The following is a 22,747-nucleotide window of genomic DNA, read 5'->3' as shown; positions in this document are numbered from 1 at the left end:
TATTTTCACCGTCTTATTTTTATGTATCTAACATTGATAATGATCCAACAGGGATCGAAACGTTTGTGTTTGTTTATATTGTTCATTGCCGGCATATTATAATTTTATATTGTGACTACATGACATATTTATTTTGTATTTTTTAAAACATCACTATTTCCTAACGACTTATTCTTAGGCTCGTGGCCCTTTTTCTTTCATTTTTTTAATTTTTTGAGCCTTATTATTATAACATTTTATCATACAAAACAGTTTTGTACCCTTAAATGATCAGTTTAGTTAATAAATTCAACAAATTAATATTGTCGTGGTAACCAATGGTTTGATTGATCATATATCAACAAATAGTTTTTGTGTCAGTAACAAAACTTTGGTTATTGGTACAAAACATTTCTCTCAGTGTATTTGGCGTGGAAAGTGCTGCTATAAGCGGAGAAAAATGGGTAGTGCAACTTAAAACGTTGTAAGTCTATTGTGCAATTGGTATTTTTATTTAAACTTACAACGTTTTGACTTAAATTTTTATTTGGATTTATAATGTTTTGATTTGCAATTTTACTTAGACTTTCATCGTTTTGAAATTTTTTTTTAAATTAGACCTACTTTATTAACATTTTTTGTAGACACTGATTGCTTATGTCTTTAGATATTACGGTAATCCTTTTGTAGAATTTTGGAAAGTTTTCAAGAAAATAAGTTCTTTTTTTCTCGTGAAAAATTGTAGAAAATGACACTTATGTTTGTTTTAGCATGCTTCAAATAAGTTGCTTAAATTTGTGTAGGTATAACGTTTCACAGAATTGCTGATCTTTTTTCTGTAATAACGGAATTAGAATACATGGAATAATTTTGCTAAAATATTTAAAAATTTAGGTAAATATATACAGATCTAAAAATGATTATATTGGATCATAAAAACAATTATATAGAAAATTTATGCAATGCTGCAAAAAAATTTGACATTCTAGCGAAGTTTAGTTTGAGTACAATTCTTTTGATAATCTGACAAAATTATTTTCAGATCCGTATACCTGGCTAAATTTTTAGATACTTCAGTAAAATCGTTTCTTTCCGTGAATGTCGTAATTTATTATATATTTTTTCCGTAAGCTATTTTCTGCATTTCTCCTGGGATTTGAAGGTTAACAGAAACGTATTTCGATTTCACGTTTAGCAGCGTAACGTCGTAATGGCATCACGCGAGCGACGGTATCTCCCCGGAGGACAATTTGGACTCGCGATGACGGTACTCGCGTTAGTAACTCGGTATGTTCGACTCGCTAGCGTAAAATAGATAGACAGGTTTCATAAATGACATTTCTCAGAACCTCAGGAGCAGACAGTCCTCTCGTTGCTGCTCGTTGGGAGTGAGCGAGAGTGGCACTCCGGACAATCTTCTTGAAAATCTTCCACGATACGCGGAGCTCCTCTGTCTTTCTTGCTTCCCTGCTTGCTCGATCGTTACTCCCATATCACCCACGCTCGACAGGCATTCTCCGCTGGCCGATGCGACATAGACCTTCTTTCTTAAGTCCGAGACTGCGCGAATTATCAGTTGTATGTGATCACTACATTCGCAATCCGCCTTGCGTATCGGCTCCCGACAAAGAGGCTGGCCATCCATAATTCAAGCAATCCGCCGTGTGTCCCCGGCGCGAATCGAGGCGTCGATTGGCTCCTTAAGTGTGCAAAGCAAAGTTCTTTACCCGGACAACGGTCCCTTCTTATCTCGCTTACGCTCCTTCTTATTACGTATCAATTACGTTGACGTGTTATTATACTGATGAAGGAAAGAATAGAAGGATAGAAGAAAGATGTCGCGTTGAGATCAAAGTCCTAGTAGATGACTTTTACTTCTATTCCCATAGTTTAAAATAGATTCTTAATGAACCTAGCTTTCATTATGTACATACTGCTTCTTATTTATAAATTCTCTTTCATAAAAGAGAAAGTGGTTGGATATAAAATTAGGAAATCGAGTTAGAGACAAATTGCGCGTCTTTCATTATGTTTGAAAAATATTGCTGAGTAGATTTTGTTGCACCATAGTAATTAAGAATTGAATACGTGCTTTCGTGAAACACACGAGAATATATGATGTCTGTATTCGTATGGTAACAGGATACGAAACGCATACAACAGATCACAAGCGCACAAGTGTAACGTATACGACCATCGAGTGGAACAGAGCGGAACGGGTATGATTGTAACATTAATGAAAGACGAACTCTTTGATCATAACGACGAATGCGCTTTTTAATATCTGTAGTGTGTGTTTTGTCATTTATTAAATTATATTACTCTCTTGTTTATTTTATTATTAATAATGTCAATGATGTCGTACAAAAGAACGATTTTGAAAAATCTATTAGGTGTTAATTCCTGCCGTTTTTCGTCTTCAAAATTGATTTGTTTCGAAGTGAAATACCTTAATGAAAGTATTATCAATAAAGTATTATTAATTAGTAGTAAAGTAGAAAATGGAGGAAATTACTTTGATTAAGGTATTCATTCATCTTCCCTTTGAAACAAATCAATTTTGGAGACGAAAAACGGCAGGAATTAAGTTTAACACCTAATAAAATTTTTTTGGATACAGATCTGAAAATAATTTGTTGAAAACTCAAACTGATTGCTGTACGATATCAAAATTTTTTACAGCATTGCTAATCATTTGTAATTTTTCATATTATTATTTTGATGGTCCAACAAAATTATTTTCAAGTTTAGCAAATTTTTCTTTCTCACCGAAAAATCGTTCTTTTCGTGTACCTTGAAGAAAAAATTTAGATGGCAACGAATACAAATGCACTATTGTCACCAATATAGATCAATTAAAATTTAGATTCAATTTACTCTTTATCTTTGTCTAATTCTTAGAACTAAAGAGAGAAAAAGATGAAGAGTAAGTTGAACCGAGATTAAAATTAATCTACATTGATGGAAATGGGCAAAATACTGTTTCGCACTCTTGTTGTTTCGGGAGGGAGCGCGATTGAAATAAAGCAATTAGAAAATTACCATACGTAATACCGGCTGTTTCCGAAAGCAGTACGAAAAGGAACGGTACGGTGCACGCACGGTTCGAATGCTATCTGATAGGAGCGTTTCCCTGCGTTTAAGCCATGGCATGCAACGCGCGCGCATTCTTCCTATGTGGCAACTCTCGCGCGGCCGAGGGCCCTCATTAAAGAAGCCCAGACCTCTTTCGCAGACTTGCGAATTTCGCAGACCGCCGATTGAGCTTCACCCCTCTTGGGAAAATTGTCTTCCATCGAGGCCAAGGCTTCGTTGTATCCCTTTCCTTTGTTTTTCACCAACGATCCAAAATCTTGTTGCATGTCGTGAGCCTGACAGACCTTGAAGGACATTTCACGCAGCGAATAATGCTCGTGCATAAATTATATATATAGATATATATTTCGCTGGAAAATATTGCTGATCACCGACCATGAGTGACCATAGGTACTCGGGTTAATTGCGGAGAGTTAATTTGTATTTTACAAGCTACTCTTATAAATCGGGAATTATTCATGTTTCATCCTTGGTATATATTTTGAAGTTATCTCACATTCAATGAGTTTTTATTATGTAATTAAAAGAGGAAAGAAATTTCGTAAAGTGGTTAATTATTTAAAAGTGATTAAGAAAAAAGGTTGTTGTGAGGAAAATTATATAGTTATATTTTTTCAAGAGAGAAAGAGAGAGAGACAGAGAGAGAATTAATTAATATTTCTATACACAACAGAATGTAATATATGCTTTATTTTCTATGGACATTCTCCTTGAATACAATTTTCTACCGTTATGATACATATAATAGTACACATGTCTTTCAACGAAAGACGTATGTATATCATTCGTTCCCGAATGTCAGTTTTATACCATGGCACGTTTATTCCAAACTGGTCTAACGCTAATGATACCGCCCGAAGAGAAATTAGTTCTTAATTGTGCGAAGTAATAAATAATCGCGATTGTGCTGTCGCGGTCTGAGCGCCGGGGTGAAAGCGAGCTGGCAGATTTCCTCCGGAAGCCGTCGCCGGCGCACGGCGCGTCCTGGATCCGCTCATTCCGAAAATCCTTTTGTATTTTAATGCCGCCGGCCGATATTTGAGCGCGCTGCCACGCACGCCCCGCTTGTATTCAAAGCAGCCTTAACTAATTTGAATAAGGAATAAAGTGCCTTTTCGAAGTGATATAAGCGAAACGCGCCGATCCGCTCCGGAGGCGCGCGGGCCTCTGCAGGGGCATTTTATCTAATCTTGTCATGCCATGTAAGGCGGAATGGGACAGGCAGCTCTTAAAAGTCGCAGCCACCGACGTTATTATTTAAATAAGGTTCACCCTTTTCTCTCGTCGGCGATGGCAAAGCGCCTTTTTTTTTCACCTAGCGCGTCCGCGCTGCCGGTTGATCGAAAATATCGATGCACCCTTCGTTGCTAAAAAGCGCGGTCCATTATTCGCGCTTTTGACGAGAATATAGGACTGCGAGTATCCGTGCGATCGCTATTTTTAATTTATCTGACTAATATTCGAATATATATGCACTGTTAAAATCATAATGTCAAATTACATCTAATTTGAGTTATTTTTAATCATTTCTATGTCACCACTCTCTCCTATCTAATATTTTTCCATTAACTAAAACAATGGAATTAAACAATTTAACTCAAGAAAATGTACTAAATTTTTGACTCAAATTTAGTTTATTACTTATTAAATGCATACATTAATGGATGATGTTTACTTTGAAATTAACTACAGAAATCGATTGGTTTACATTTTTACATGGAAGTTAAAAATAACATAAATTACGACAGAGAACGCCTTGATCGGTCAAAATCACACTGTTGGAAATGTTCTTAAATTTCATTAACTTTTAAGTTACACAATTGAATTTAATTTGAATTTAATTTGAATTTAATTTCATGACATTACATTAAATTTAATGTATTTGTAACTAAAAAGTATATTTATGTACATGTACATAAAATTTAATGTATTTTTCATGAAAATTTATGAAATTTAATGTACTTTTCATAAAATTTTATTGAAAGTACATTAAATTTCATAAATTTAATGTACTCGTTCATTACTTAAGTAACTACTGTAACTTAATTTTCAGTTAAATCATTCATTACTTTTAATTTCGTTCATAACTATCAGCTTCATTTACATGTAAACACTGAACCAAAAATGTACGTAAATACAATAAAAGTATTCATTGGTATTAATAAAAAATTCATTAAAATTGAATCCAATGAACAATTTTATTCCTATAATGATTTAGGTTTTATAAAATGATCAATTTGAGTTATTAAACTATTAAGAATTCATTGTGACAATGAATATATACATTAAAATAGTCTGCCATGGATTTATTATAATAACCAAAAACTTTATTCATTCAATGAATAATATCATAAAATAATGCATTAAACTTTATTGTTATTAATGCGTTTATTGAGCTAATGTACAGACTTTATTAAGTAATAAAAAAATGCGTTAATATAATGAATGTATTTTATCACTTCTACAAAATTTTATAATAGACATCTAATAAATGAATTTATTAAGTATATGAACATATTTGTTGGAAGAATGAACTTTTTCATTGATTTAATTAAATATTATATTAAGTTATGATATATTCAAGTACAGCATATTAATAAACAGTGATTTGTTATATTAATAAATCCAGTTATTAGCTAATAAAAAATACTCAATAAAATATTCATAATATCTATTAAAAGTTCATTACACCAATGAATTTAAAGTCAGTAAATGTCATTCATTGATATTACGAATAACATTTTTTTCAGTGAAGGAAGCTCGTAGTTACCTTTCTAACAGTGTAGATGTTTCGAATAATACATTATATATTCTTTATTAACCCTTATCGTACCATCTACAATTTGGTGCCTCATCCATACCATCAAGGGTCACTTCAAATCTCTTCGTTTTTTTACCTCTTCAAAATAACTCAAAAAATCTCTAAAAATTCACCAACATACTTTCAACTTTCTAGAATAAATATTGACTCTTTATTTTGGAAAATAATAAAATGTAGTATAATTTATAATTATCGAAAGACTCAAAGAAACTTGCACGAGCAGGAATCGCTCGGCCACTAGTTACCCATATTAGTACGGTAAGGGTTAAATCAAATTTATTTCAGAAGTGATTGTACGCCTGTAACTTTCAACACAAACAGTCTGAAACGCTAATAATCCCTCCTAAATTAGATTAGAAAGAAGGAAACCTATTGCGAAAAATATTACCTCAGCCAGGATTCGAACCTAGGACCTTAAAAATAACAGAATGTTACTTAACTTAAGAAATTGGATTACCGTTGTTCCTTGCATGAAAGAATGGTTTTGCTGAAATTTTAGGATTTTTTGAGAAAAATAATTTTATTGAAGCGCATCAAAATAATTATATAGACTTAACTAAAATGTGAATTTTTTTGTAGTATTGCTTATATTTCTTGACGTTCTTACAAAATTGTTTTGATGGTCCGATAAAATTATTTTTAGATTTGTATTTAGCTAAATTTTTAGATTTCAATAAAACCATTTTTTCCGTGCGGAATAGCTGATGAAATTGAAAATTCAGTAAAAATTACTGTAAAAACTCAGTTCCACTAGTTGATCAGTGAGGAAATGGCCAAACGAATTTTCTGAAATGTTGAGACATTCCTATGGCAGTCGCGCTTTCCGCTGCCTTCTCCATATTACGCATTTACATAAAACATACTGGCAACAATCGGCAATCGCGCTTTGACGTGCGTCGCATGACGAATGACGGCGGGTGGAAATAAAAAGAAGGACTTACCTATACGGCCGATAGGGACGCACGATAAAGCTAATGGAAACACGTGCCAATAATATGTCCGCGGAGTAGAATGGAAAGACGTGTAATGAAAGGTTGCGCGCGAATAATATGTAACTGTCGCGTCGCAACGCGCTCCGATTTCGCTACGCAACAGGATCGTACGAATATACCTTTTTCCTCTGATAATGGAACCGCGTCGCGTTGTCGCGCGTTGGAAAATATGGAAACTCGCGCGAGCGCCCTTCGTGCATATTTTTATCGTGTGTTCGCTTTTGTTTATCGCATATGCCGTCAATCCATTCAACTAAGCGACGACGTGCAGCATTTGCTATTGTTAATACATCTTGCAAAGGGAGAAAAAATATTTTCTATATTCTCATATTTTGGCAGATATTGGCCGCATTTAGCAGAATTTATTTTGCAACTGTTGCAAGTTTTTCTTCACGCTGATTGGATCATACGTTTTAAATCTATAGGAATATTCTTATCTCAGTGAAGGAAACTTCCAACAGTTGTAAAATAAACATTCTGCTGAATGCAGCCATATTGTCGCGGTAATATACTGATTAACCCTTTATGGACGGGCGTGTCCGTTTGGACACACCCTTTTATTTTGTACATTGCTCGCTCGATTTTTGTGAAACTTGGCTCATAAGGTAACTTGGTAATATTTTATTCCAAAGTCAGAAATAAAAATGTTGGATTCAATATGGCGGATAAAATCTCAAAAAATCTAGTTATCATAAAACTTTAGGAAATTTTTTCATTGCAAATTAATATCAAGTTTCAAGTTGCTTTATTTGAAACTCATTATTGCTACACAAACAATTAGTACTGATTTCCAAACTCTGATTATAAGTCCTGTGATATTAAATCTTCCTTCATTGGTTACTGTCCTTTTGAAATTTACATTTTTAGACTACGTTCAAATTCAATGATACAAGAATCTTCTAAAACGGAGCAATTATTTTCTGAATTTTGAATTTTTGAATTTTGGGGCCAAAATTGAATTCATCAATCTTGAAAATCCTTAGAAAACTCGTATGTGTTACGTGGAATCCTAGATAATACGCCTCTTATTGCTTTGTTGTTATTAAGCGGTCATCGTACGTCAGAAAGCGATTAAGATAATCTGACTGCAAAATCGAAGTAGCCTCGTGAGGCACCGGCTAGGAGAACCAAGTATTGCTGTAGGCCGTGCCACGAGACCCTTCGGGGCATCCGGGAACAGGTGAAGAGCCGTAATAATATGGAAATGATAGGCAGCGCAAACGATTTTGCGGCGGAACGGATATACAAAGCGCCGGCTGTAAAAACGCGTTTGTTGGTTCTTCCAACCGCAACCGTGGTTTAGTTTATTGCGGCTTCTCTCGTAAACGTCTCGGGTCTTTTTCCTCTCTTCAGTTCTTCTCTCGACATTATTAATATCGTTTGTCTAAAACTCCAGGAAATTGCGTCTGTCCACGTGTTTTATTTCGCATCCCGTTAAAATTATGAATAATACAGCGATTATTTGTCTGTGTATTTATAAGACTTTGGTACTCTACACTTCTTTTTTCCGAAACGTAATTCCTTTGTACACGAGTCTGTGACAAACGTCGGCTGTTTTTTTTCTTAAACTTACGAGCCTTGGGTGAAGTCGGTTCGAATCGACGATGCCCATCGATCATTCGCGGTCAGCGCGTGGCACATTTTACGGAGGGACGTTTGAAAAATGCTCTTTGGGCGCTTAATCGTCTAAGGTGAGCACGACTGACGGCGACAACAACGTTCGACGAGAACGAGAACGAGAACGACGACGACGACGACGACGACGATGTGGTCAGCCAGGGCTGAGCTGGCCTACATCGTACAGCTCGGCCTGGTGGCTCGTGAGCACGCGATCTGATAAACCTAGACGTGGCTCTCGTGCCGAAATAAACCGTCGCGCTTTACATAATGTGCGGGGAGAGAAGGAGAGGAATGGAGAGAAGGTACACGAGGGCGAAGGGAGACGAGGGCTGTTGAGCGTGCGGTGCATGTCCGTTTCCGCGTGTTTGCATCATCGATAAGTCATCTTTCACCCTGGTAGGGCGAGGAGGTACTCGGGAAGTACTCGAGAAGCTCGCAACATACTTTAGGTTTTGTTAAACCTTTCCGGTTAAGAGACTCCCGCGCGCACGAAACCTCCCTCTCACGACAGTTCCACCTCTTTCCACGATATACGCATCGAACCTCGCTCGGCCAAAGAAACGTCGATAACGTTTATATCGGGATGCAACTAAATAATTGATTACGTGAGATCTGTCAAGACTTGCGAGAAAACTCTTGTTTTCGCGATAAACCAGGAAAGGAAAAATTTATTCATGATCTTTCAAAGTATACAGTAGAATATTCCATGCGCCTTTTAATTTATTATCATGAATATTTTTGCGGAATTTGAACATCGAGAATATATTTGTCGTTTTATTCGTTTTGCAACTATATATGCAGTCTAAGATAGAGTCTACTGCTGTATAATAGATGCAATAAGCTTTAAATCGTAAGAAATTGACCAATCACAGTCGAATGAGAAGAATAATCCACTATGATTGATCAATTTCTTTCGGCTTAAAGCTTACTACGCTCGGAAAGAACTTGTGTCAAAGTATAATCTAAAAATCTAGTTAGATACAGATCTGAAAATAATTTCGTTGAACTAAAATAATTATATAGAATGCTCGTTGGTTGCTAGAGTGTCAAAACTTTTTGCAACATTAGTCATCATACTCTAGATTCTTACATAATTAAATTATTTTGATAATCCAACAAAATTATTTTCAAATCTATGTCTAAATGTTTGGATATTTCAACAAAATTTTTTTTGTGCATCTGTTGCAGAACCAGCTTAATATCGACCTTATATTGAATTCCTTCATCATCCGAAGGAAAATATCTGACTTTTATCGCTATTTCGATTTATTGCCGTTTCGGTTTCTTCTTCACGAAATTTCTCGGTTTTGTGTAAACGCTTACAATTTAGCTCACTGTTTCTTTGTGAAAAACAGTAGAGCTCACGATGACGCGGAGAGATGGCGGTCGAGGTAGGTAGCCGTAATGGCGAATTGGAGAATGGCCTGAAACAACGAGAAAGCCGTGGTCGGGGGACCATCGGGTGGGTGGTGGAAAGGCGAATGGTAGAGGTTGAAGAAGTCAGGATGGCGCGGTGCGGAGCTAGCCAACCGAGACCGACGGTCACGCGAACGCATCCGCGATTCGCGTCCTGTTGTTATTTTTATCTGTGAGTTAAGCGAAATAATGCAACCCGTCGCGTCGCGTCGCGGAATGCGCCGCTTGTCTGAATTTTCTATAAAGACTCACGTCCCAGACATAAATCTAACACCCTGTTAGATATCAAAGGAGCAATCCGAGCAATGGTAACAGCAATCCCTTGAGTTGAATAACATTTTGTTATTTTTAACTTTCATATATATCAAAATGTAAAGTGAAGAAAATAAAACTAAGCACCAATTAAGCAAAAATTAAGCATAAATAACAAGACGAAAAATTAATTTTTTTAGAAATCAATTCATTTCTGTGATTAGTTTCAACGTAGACAATATTAACGTACGCAATCAGTAAATAATGAACTAAATTTGAGTTAAATTCAATACATTTCTTGAGTAAAATTGTTTAATACACAAATTAGAAAATTCGGTTTAACAATAAATAAACAATTTAAAACAAGGAGCATGAAGATCTACACTGATTCTTAATGTGTGAATTCTTAATATAATATTGTTAAATTGCTTAACTCTATATTATTTTAGTTAAATTAATGACATATATTGATTGTGAGTAGAAGCAAAAAAAACCTACAGAAATGATTATAAATAACTCAAATTATAAGTACAATTTGATATTACACTGAAAAAAAGATTGGTTGCTGTAACAAAATTTAGATAAAATAATAATAAGGTTCAATATGTATAAAACGAAATGAATATTAAAAGGGCATAGAATCAATATTTTAACAAACAATTATAATTAGAATAATAACATTACATACATACGTTTCGACTCCGATCGGGTCATTTTCAATGCAAAAAACAAAAATTAACTTAGAAATCCGGTAACAATAAAAAAACTTTTAAATTACATAATAAAAATAAAAATAACATAACATAATGTCGCTAACATAATATAAAACATACAAAATTAATAGTAACATTTCATAATAAGTAAATTTAGATAGTATAATATGGTATAGCATTTTTATATGGCTGCAGCAACCAGTTTTTGGTTGTAGCAGTAAATTTTTAGTTGCGTTAGCCTATCGAAATCAATTGGTTGCTGCAGCCAATCTTTTTTAAAAATGCCATACCATATTTTACTATCTAAATTGTTGCAGTCAATCTTTTTTTTTCAGTGTAATATCAAATTGTACTTATACTGACATTGCGGATAGGTTAACACAACTAAAAATTTGCTGCTACAACCAAAAACTGGTTGCTGCAGTCATATAAAAATGCTATGCCATATTTTACTATCTAAATTGTTGCAACGACTAATCTTTTCTTTCAATGTATGAATTTAATAGTATAACAAGATGGAAATATTTGAAGTTTTTCTCTTGTCTTGGCCTTCTCCTTTCTCGACAAGGAGTCTAATGAAACATGTACAGCCAAGTTTTATTTTGTAATTGCTTATAAATAGCATTGTTTGCATATTGTTGCATCGTTATGTGTTACGATATTCACAGACGATGTCTGATAATAATTCGCAGCAGGTCGGCGGCGATCGTCGCAGACATCCGTCTCGGAATAAATAAAGCGATGAGTCTCGAGTTTTCACGAGCGTAATTAAAACGTCGGGCTTTGCAAGCCAGTAAAGAAAGGAAGAACGGGGGACGATCGATGGACGAAGATAGTCAGTCTTCCGTTTAAATAATTCTCTTGCAATTCTCCAGACAAAATGTTATCAAGACGCTTTATGGATTATACTGCCTCGCGTTAATCGCGAACGATCCTCTGATGCAAACGCGAGTCGCGTTTTGATTCCTCAATTTTGCCAAGTCGCAATTCTTTTGCAGTTTGCGGAGGCGAAAATGAACACTAAAGCGGTCGTTGCGGCATCGACGACGATCGTCGGCGCGGCGGCGATCGTCGGCATGGAACGGCGACCCCACGCGGATATTATCATAATTTCATAATTAGCTCGTTCCAGGGGTCCTTACCGCCTGTCTCGAGGCAGCAACATTTAAACGCTCGTCGGACACGCTACCGGCCTCGCTTCTGCGTTTCTCTCGTCTTTCTTGTTCGCCTATTGGCCGACCGGCTGTTTCTCCTCTTCGCGCCGACGGATTCGTTAGTTTCATGCTGGGAACATGTACAAGTTGCTCCCACGACTTCGGAATTGTTTAAGCAACTCGAGAGACTTACATATACACGCGAACCCATACTTATTTAACAAAATTCAGTCTCTTGTTTCAACTTTTTTTTATCCTACCTCTAACTTTTTCTTACGGAAATTTAATACTGGCCAATTTTTACTAGAAAACAGTAATTAATTACTTATTTTAAGTATTAAAAAATTTCGAGTGCTGAATTACTGTCAGTAATAAATTAGCTTAGTATTGGATTTCTGTAAAGATTTGAAAAAACGAATTAAAAGATTAAATTTTGATCGATTAAATCGATACGAGTATTGCACACTCGATGAATTTCTAGTTTACATTTCCTTGTCGTGTATATATAGATATAGTTTACACATTATTATTTTCTCGAATTAATTCGCAGTAATACCATTAATATTTTATATCGCTTGTTTTTAAAAATAAGTAAAGATTCTAAAAAGAATGATTATAGTAGAGTCAACTGTATACGAAAAAAATTAAATTTTAATAAATAATTGTTTGAATAGTTCTAAATAAATATTTACTTAATGTAAATATATATTTATTTGTTACAAAAATCATTAATTTCATTCAGTTATCATTTTTTACTGAGTAAATATTTATTTACGGTAAGTAAATGTTTACGTAATACACTATTCAAACAATATATATTAAGATTTAATAAATTTTTTTTCATTGTATTCGAATAAAATTTGAACAAGATCCGAAGATCTTGCGTCGGCTATTTTATGCGCGACTATTTACTCCGCTTCGATACGGAAATTCGATATCAAATAATAGACAATGTGGGGGAGGAGAATTATCTACTCCGAGTCGGAGCTCGAAGCGTGCAACGGTCCACCCTCAGAAAATAATAGTCAGCACGATTCATCTCGAACGAGATATTGGTTTTCTATCTACCTCTTTTCTCTATCGCAAGATGTTCTCTCCTTCTCTCGTCCAGATAGAAAGAATCGAACTTGTTAGATATACGATGATTGTAAGCCGAGCAGCCCCCGTTCGTGCATATCATAGCTCTTTCAATCTGAATATCTCATACTTACCTTTACAAATTGATCGAAAACGGTCGAGGAATGTATATATCGAGAGAATGCGCTGTCCATCAAGCGTCTCCTTTATTTCCTAATGCTTCATTAACCCTCGATTCTTAAAACCTCTGTCGGCCTACTTGGACTTTGAAGACATAATCGATTTTTTATTCCGTTAAAATTCTGGTGAATTCTATCAGATAAATTTAAATCTGTACAAAATAGATGAGCAAAATACAGATTATTTCTATGATAATAAAAACTTATGATTAAAAAAATCTTTTACAAATATGTAAAATTTTTGTCAGATGTTTATACAGTTTGGAACAATATAAAACTCTGCACTGAAGCTCAAATAAGACTTGGAGTGTTGATTGAAGATGCAACATTCCACACAGTTGATGGAAGGTTAATTATTAACGCAATGCAATGATTTGGATATTCGTTACAAAAAAACGAACGATTTTTGACAATCGGATTTGGAAGCGAAGAATTATAGTTTTTTAATAATTTAATCGAAAATTGTTCAGGAGACAGACTTGAACAATTTTCATTTACAGGATTGCTACAGACCTGAAAAACCGGGAAAAGTCAGGGAAAATTGTAAAAAAGTCTGGAATTTCGAAATTTGCTTACAATTCCCTGAAACTGCTTCTATTTTAAATAATTGTTATAATTTTTTAAATATTATATCTAACATTTATAGTCAAATACGTTCAAAACTTGTGCACTTTTAAATGATATTAATAAAATTAAAATTTATATTTTATTCAGTATTTTTATTTAATCCCTCTTTTTCGTCATAACTGCATTCTTTTTTCTAAAACTAATTTATTTTTTGCTGTGGCTTGAATTTGCATCCAAAATTGTATTAATGCTACTAAGCTTTTTTTGCGTTGTTTTTAATAATATAGATTAGCTCTCCTACAATCCGTGAGTCTAAATGTTAAAATTTACATATTTCATGTTACTCATGGAAAATTTTCTATTTTCATCTGAAAAACCTGGAAAAGTCAGGGAATTTTAAAATTCATTTTCTGTAGCAACCCTGACTTACAATTATTACGATTTACGAAATGAGCTTGCCTATCTTCGGGTGTGTATCTCGAAAAAATTTTCATCACGCTTGTATAGATACTAACAAGCCGATGTTACAAGATATTACATCGGTATTACAAGAGTATAATGGAAGTGTGCGGTATCTAATATCGCGCGTACATTTCGTTTATTTAGAGTAGTCTGCACTTTCACGAATGGGGCGTTGCACGTGGATGCATCGCTGTGTAGACATCGTGCCCTTCGAACGGATGAATTAATGTCGGGGTGATATCATCTCGAGCGATGCGGCGACAGATACGTGTCTATTTATAACGTGAACTGCCGTCCAAAAAAATTTCTTTTGGATCCCCGTTGAATTCGAAGTTCTCGAGGCGAACGGGGAATAATCGACGTCAGTTTCAATTAAATCAAATCACTCGAATGATTTTACCTTTCACCCGAACGTTGCCGTAACCACACATATGAGATCTTAATCCTTTCTGTTAATTAACTACATTAGAATAGAAGAATTATCGTTATACGTATTCAAAAGATTTTTATTACTATAGAAAGCACATATTTTAGGAAGTTTATTCTTCGTCTGTAATCGTATTTTTGCTCTCTCCGTTCAATCCAAGTTTTATTACACAGAAAAAAAAATTTACTTGTTCCAAGTAAACACATTTTCTTGAACTGTAATTTATTGATTGAAAGAATTAATTACTTGCTACAATAAATTCGTTTTTTGTTCTAATAAAATATTATTCTGAAGCAAATAATTTATTAACGGAGAAAATATTTTATTCTAATAAAAGCACAATTACTTGTGTCAGTAGAAAATTATTTTATTAAATCTAATAATGTCATTACTTGAATCTGATTGTTGTTAATAAGAGAACATTTTTCTTAAATTTATGACGTGAGTATTAGAAATCGTACATTGATTACTTTTTATAAAATATAATTTTTATTTCAATAAGCAATTTCTTGATTACCAAAAATATTTACTAGTAACGAGAAAATTGTTTCATAAATTAATTAAATGCCTGCTAGGGACTATTTGAGAAAATTATTTTCTTGAATTAAATAATTTTTTCTTGAAACAAGTAAAATTTTTTTTCCATGTACTGTTCTAGGTTTTCGAGAAATGTGGAAAAATTCTAGATTATTTTTGAACGTTTCTGTTACATTATCAAATAATTTTTTAACAAGATATTTTGGGAAGATATATTAAATTATTTTATTTCAAAGAAATTTGAGTGAAATTTTGCTTGTGTCAAAAAAGATCCAGATTGCAGACGGAAAGTTTAACATTGAAATTTCTTCATATCTCCGCGAGACATAGATATACTCGTATAAAGATGCAATATTATAAATACATTGTAAAATGTATCACAACAAATGGCAGTCAGTATTGAAAACAACAAAGCAGTTTTCAGTTATGCGAGTTTGTTATTTAATCAGTATGGTATACCCATAATCAGTCAAGGCGCATAATTGTTCACGCGCCTGCGTTTTGTTTCGGTTTTCGTTCGTTGCTGTAGCGAGAAATCGCGTGGTAGCCGGCGGCCGGAGATTATTGTCGAAAAGTGGGCAGCAGCTGATCACCGGAACCGCATTTAAATACGTAATCGCTCGACTAATGCTCGCGTTTTGCCGCGATGTGTGCTCGCCGTCCGCCTCTTCTTTCTCTTCCTCTCCCGAATTTCGCTCATCGAGGTTTTGATGGCTGTTGATTTGCTTCCGCCACCTGCCGCTCTCGTTTTCGCGTGTGGAGGGCCACGCGTTCATATACACGCCAATATTTAGTTGACACATCGTCGATTTAAATTAACCACTTACAAGTGGTATCCATCTTGAGAGAGATAACTTTGAGATATATTCTAAAGGTTCCGTACTACATTTAAAAAAATTACTAAATCTTAACCCTTACCATACCATCTACAATTTGATGCCTCATCCATACCATCAAGGGTCACTTTAAATCTCTTCGTTTTTTCACCTCTTCAAAATAACTCAAAAAATCTCTAAAAATTCACCAACATACTTTCAATTTTCTAGAATAAATATTGACTCTTTTTTGGAAAATAATAAAATGTAGTATAATTTATAATTACCGAAAGACTCAGAAACTTGCACGAGCAGGAATCACTCGGTCACTAGTTACCCATATTAGTACGGTAAGGGTTAATACATATTTCTTTGATTAGCTTTAACAATAAGTAAACATTTACTTATTAAATAAATATTTACTAAAAAAATGATAGTTAAATTAATGGTTTTTTTATTAAATAAATATATGTTTACATTCAGTAAATATTTACTTTGAACGATTCAAATAAATATTTATTCAAATTTTTTTTTAAATTTTTTTTTAGTGTAAAATTATGTAGAAAATTGAGTCCTGGTGAAATGAGGTAGTTTTTACATATAATGTAACTTATAATGGTAAATAAAAATTATAGGCACAGTATATTCAATAATAGATAGTTTCTAAATTACAATATATCAAAAGTGTAAAACTTGTGCTCATAGAATATCTTTGATATATTATAACTTTATAATTAACTCATTTTACCCAATTTTCCATATAATTAGTACTTATGAGGTTTTTTATGCGATTATTATATTAAATTTGTGTTAAAAGGATGTATACATTTTTGTTTACAAGTTTAAAATAATTTTACACATTTTTAATCTTTCAAAGTTTAAAAATATATACAAGTGTAATTAGAACAATTATAGTTAGATGATGTACATGATGAATGAAAAGTGTATTTCGAGATGGCAAAGCAGAGTAATTCCTTACATCGATAATTTTTGAATCCACAGATCATTATGAACAAGCATTTACTAATTCTTGTCCAATCCTTCTCTATCTCTCTTTCTCTAAGCTTCATATTTTTTCGTATATATTTATTTTTTATACATCTATTCGTTCAACATATAATTCTTTTCTTTACACTTTCATCATTACTTTTATCACTTTCTCAATTTTCTGTCTCGCTTAGTCAACAATTTCAAGTGGCATTTTGTTATGGTTTATTGACATTATTCAGAGATATTTACGGAATATTTTACGATCTCGAGACTGCACGGGCGTAAGCACGGGCCGAGTGCACGTCGTATAACGACTCCGGCTTATTCGTGACAACGAGTACAATGGTGACACGCGGTGAGCACACACGTACGTACAACATACACACGTAGATTCGTACCTAAATACATGCATGCATAACGTTTGTACATGCACACAGAACGGCTTTTCAATTCCACCGAGTGGAAAGCCCCATTTAGCCGGAGATACGCACGCAAAACAGGAGGACGGCGTTTTGTATCACGTATACGAGCGCGTAAACACGTACACACGTGTGTGCCTGTGCCCGCGTAAGCACGAAGGAGAGAGCTCGGCGAGAGAAAAGGTTCGTCGTCGGATGAGGACAGCGCAGGGGGGCGGCTGGTGGTGTCGTTGCACAAATGCACACGTTTACACGAGTGCAGTCAGCAGGACTGCAGTGCGGAGGAGAGGAACGCTTACACACTCGTGAATGCGTGTTGCAGAAGGACTGGAGATGTGCGCGGGAGAAGGAAGAGTTGGAAGTTCGGCATGGACGTCGTGCGTTTACCGTACATACATATGTACTCTTGCTCTTGCGTATCCAGCGTACCACGCATGCAGACGAGGCGAGGGTGTATTTAGTTAGAAGTAGGTGCACCGACACACGAGAAAGAGAACGCGCGGCGTAGGAGGAGCAGGAGGAAGAGGAGGATGAGGTTGAACGCGGTTGGATGGCAGAGACGGTCAGCCGAGCGAATGGTATCGTGTCGCAGTGTGCAGCTCGGCGTACTATGTACCTCAGTGTGTCTCTCTGTAAAGATTCACAGGAGCGTCGGAAGAGAGGGAGAGGGAGAGGGATGGAGAGTTGAGACGCGCTACGTTGCCGGGGAAGCGAGAGGGACTCGTCGATATTAAACACTTCTTTATGCGCTTCCGTTCGAGGCAGCGTGTCAGCGTCCGTACACGCCGCAATCGCAGAGCACACTCGCGACACGTTAGAAAAGACGAAGGAGGAGTGGGCTCGACCAGAGCGAGAGAGTGAGAAAGATCATAGAGAGAGAGAGAGAGAGGGAGATCGGATACATAGCGTGTGCATGCATGCGACTGCATCGGCATCAGCAGCCAACGAACACCGCGCTCTCTCGTCTTTTGTCCATCCACGCGAGGCGACAGCCGATTGTGCGACGCGTTGATAATTTTAAAACAATACCGACCGGCCCGGCCGCACATTGTGCAAAAATCACGGGGACACCGGTGAAAAGAGAGCAAAAGAGGAGAGGAAGAAAACGAGAGAGGGTGGATAGCGGGCTCGTTCGTTCGTTCGTTCGTTCGCCCGAGCGGGAATGGATGATGGTGTGCGCTTTTATCTTGTATTGACGAAAAGCCAACCTGCCTCTCGATCGGCTAATCGACCGTGTGCGGACACCGGAGATTCCATGCAAGTTCCCGAGAAAAATGGCCGCGAATATGCTTGTCTTGCTCGGCTAGCGATGACGAGATACCTATATCCAGATAGAGACAGCGTTCAAGAATGAGCGGAAACGAAGGAATCGCGTTAATTGAAACAATAAGAGTTCTCCAGATGCGATTATAACACGCTATAAATAATTCCGATTGCTATCGTCTGGACAGGTAAATTCATTCGTGAGTCGTGACATAGTGCTTTTGAATACTCAGAAGCGAGATGATGAACGTCGGTATAGACATAACTACGTTGGAAGAGAAAGATAACACATAATTTGAATAAGAGCTGAAGACCATAAAAATTAATAAGTTTATTTCTTTTTATTCTTATGATATATTTCATCATGATAAAGGCTGGGCCACGATATTGTCATTTCATGCAAAAATGCAAAATGTTATTCTGTATTAAAACTTTCCGAATATAGTCCTGGACCAAAATCTTTTCTATATAATATCGATGTCCCATGATATCAGTGCTACTCGGCTACCACGTTGACCGTCGTTCGATATGATTCGGAATACGTATATAGATATACAAATATGTACACCCACACACACACACACGTACGTACAGGTAGGTGCTCACGCTCTCGCCCGTCCCCATGTAGTCGCATTTGCCGATATCCACGTTGCGTTCTGCAACGAAACAGTGCAAATCACAGCCGCGCGTACAGCGATGCATGTCATAATGAACGCCGGGCGACTTTTTGTTTCGGTCCCGTCGGCCGGAAATATCGGCCATTTTGAATTTTCAATTTTCAACGCTCTAGTAAGCCCCTTCGCGGGCCCCTCCTCCCTCAACGTTCCCTCTCACCCTTCCTGTTCCTCCTCGTTCCCGTTCCCGTTGCCCCGCTGCTGCCTCCTTCCTTGTCTTGTCGCGCTTGTATGTACGAGAGAGCGTACATTATACGACGGGAGTGTTGTCTTCGCGGAAATTCAGAAAGGATCTCGAATTTTTGGAAAAAGATTTCGAAGTTGCGTAAATTTGTGGAAGAATTTAGAGGAAATTCGATACTTTTAATCAAGATACTACGAGGGATTGGCGTGGTAATTCTTTACGCAATATCACAAGTGATGTATCCTAGAAACCCTATAACAGTCTGATCACGAGAGATTTTGTCAAAATCCTCCTCCCGAGAGAGAAAAGTATATATGCATGCTATACTGTAAATTTACTAAAGTTTAATAAATATTTTAGTTTAAATAATATAATACTAAACATTTACTTACAGTAAATAAATAATATTTACTAAAAAAATGATACTTAAATTAATGTTTCTTGTACCAAATAAATATACGTTTACATTTAAGTAAATATTTAGAACAAATATAATAAATATTTGTTCAGACAAATATTTATTAAAATTTAGTAAATTTTTCTCTTCTCACTCTTAATCTTAATTAAATGAATTAATTAAAGTTATAGAATGAGACAGTGTAAGTTAAAGATAGTACATATGTGCGGGGAAGAAATGTGTATATCTCTCTTCCTCTCTTGTGCGATTTTAACAAAATCGCTTTATAGCCTGACTTTGTTATAGAGTCTCTAATGTATGCGATTTGCCTAACCGACCTTCTTCGTTCTCCACCATGTCTGTTTCACCCGATACATGAGCGGCAATTCTGATTTCCGCGGATTTCTTACTTCTCGTTCCCGGTTCCGCTTACCTCCGCGCAAGAATCCATTTCGCGGATGGACGATTTTTATGGGCGATGGTGCAGATACGAGCGAGTAATAGCGGGCGCCGCGTTGGATCCGCGGACTGATTTTACGCGAAAGATGTCGGCGATATTCAGGAGACCATAATTACGTTCCTCTCGTTGTTGCGTATTCAATCTGCACGCTGCATCGACGCACTTGATCGCTGCTGCACCTTGCCACCCCTTCGACACGTTGCTAAAGTCGTAACATTAACGTGATATATTATGTATTCACGTCTGACAAATTTACACAGGTCCACAAAAAAAAAGTATCCTGTGCTGAATCTGACTATCCAGGGTAAATTTTCAATCTAGAGCGAAAAAATGACCCATTTTTTCCTACTTTGACCCATTTTTTAATGTCCTGTTTTAATGTCAGATTCGTATTCAGCGACTCAAAATACATAAAATACATAAAAATAGCTGGGTCTCCACCCCAGCATAGGGTACTTTTTTTGTGGGCTTGTATTATATTAATAAAATGTTTCTTTTTCTGTAAAACAATCAGTTGTTGCACACAGAAAAAATTTACCAAATTTTAATAAATTTTTTTTAAGTACTCCTAACGAAATATTTACTAAATATAAACACACATTTGTTAAATACAAGAATCATTAGTTTGATTTAACTATCATTTTTTTTATTTATTTAAATATTTATTTACCGAATGTCTAAATATTCCGCTAAGACTATTCAAAGAAATATTTATTAAAATTTAATAAATTTTTTTTTCCGTGCAGATGTACTAAAAAGGAATTTTTGAAAAAGGCCTACTTTAACAAAATTTATATTAATTTAATTTATAAAATAATATTCACAAAAATTTATTACACATATTATGAGAAATTATAAATTTTTGTCTCATCACAGGTGTCATAATAGTGTTTGGATCTCAACACTTTTGAAACTATTTAGATTCTTAATAAATACTATAATTTGTCTTTATTAAATCAAGACGTTCGGTTATAATAGATTATAATCATAATTATGATACAATGTTTTATAGATATTTATTAAGGTTTTTACAATTATGGGTGCGGCAGATAGGTACGTAAGATATTTGCATGACTAATGAAGGTTTAAGATCCTCGTTTATTTATGATGTTACGATGTGCTCGATGTATCGAATCATCGAGTGAACGAAGGAAAGTACCGAGCGGAAAACGAGTCATTTACCGGGCGATTACTGTCAGCTCTCCGTAATGATTGGCTGTTCTCCAGCTGTAAAATCATTTATTAACGAGTAAGATTGGCATCGATGATCGTTCTCGCAATTACAGATCGTCGATTGACGGGCGTCCGTCCCGTTTCCAAATCGATACAATGACGCGAGTAACAACTCTCGCGCAGGTGTTGCTCAGAGTCGATGGAAATTAAATTCGCTCTCTTCTGGTCTTGTAGTGTTGTGCCGCGTGTTTTGTGCCGCGCATTATGCTACATTAGTTGAATATCTTTCTGACGTCTTTCATCCCATATGTAATACATTGACAAGGACATTTGTAAATTTCATCGACGTTAAGATGCAGCAATTTTATAACACATAATAATTTAGGATTAATACATGCCACGTCTTACTTATTCGTAATTTTATCGTAATAAAAAATGTGCGAGAATGTGCAAGGAATATCCATAAAGCGTAATTTCATATATTGTCAGGTTCATGGTATGAGTATAGTTGAGAGAGTGACGGTTCGTCCTTCGGTTGAATCATCGGGAAAGAATCCCAAGTGACGGAAAGCAAATCTGTTACGCGTACGCGTACCGTTTTCCTCTCACCGGCCGGGCGGCGGAATGATTTAATAACGGATCGATTGGTATCACGATTATGGATCGACGATTGACGGACGCTCGTTAAACGCGATCGGCTCGACGCTGCACGCGCGTCTTCGCTCCGTTGCAGGTGTAACTGCGAGCTCAGGTTAACGACACCTGCAGCGGAGGCGCGCTCCAGACCGGGAAATTATGACGTGAGGTGCTGCATACCTACATTCGCGCAGGTAATATTTATTGCGCGCTCGAGTCTATCAGCGAATCGTCATAATTTATTCCGTCTTTCTGCATTTAATCGCCGTCGCGCGCACTAATTATGCGATATCTCTGTTGAGTCGGAATCATCGTAGCATACGGCGACTTGATGATATCCCAGAGACAGTTCGAATCATAATTTTTCCATTTATCATGGGACAAACACTCCTTCTTCCTGAAGGTGCTACTACAAATTTTTGTAATAGCAGAGATAAAAATATA

The sequence above is a fragment of the Trachymyrmex cornetzi genome, unplaced genomic scaffold (assembly GCF_001594075.2).
Source record: "Trachymyrmex cornetzi isolate Tcor2-1 unplaced genomic scaffold, Tcor1.1 scaffold7, whole genome shotgun sequence".
Classification (NCBI taxonomy): Eukaryota; Metazoa; Arthropoda; class Insecta; order Hymenoptera; family Formicidae; genus Trachymyrmex; species Trachymyrmex cornetzi.
This window is presented reverse-complemented; position numbering follows the sequence as displayed.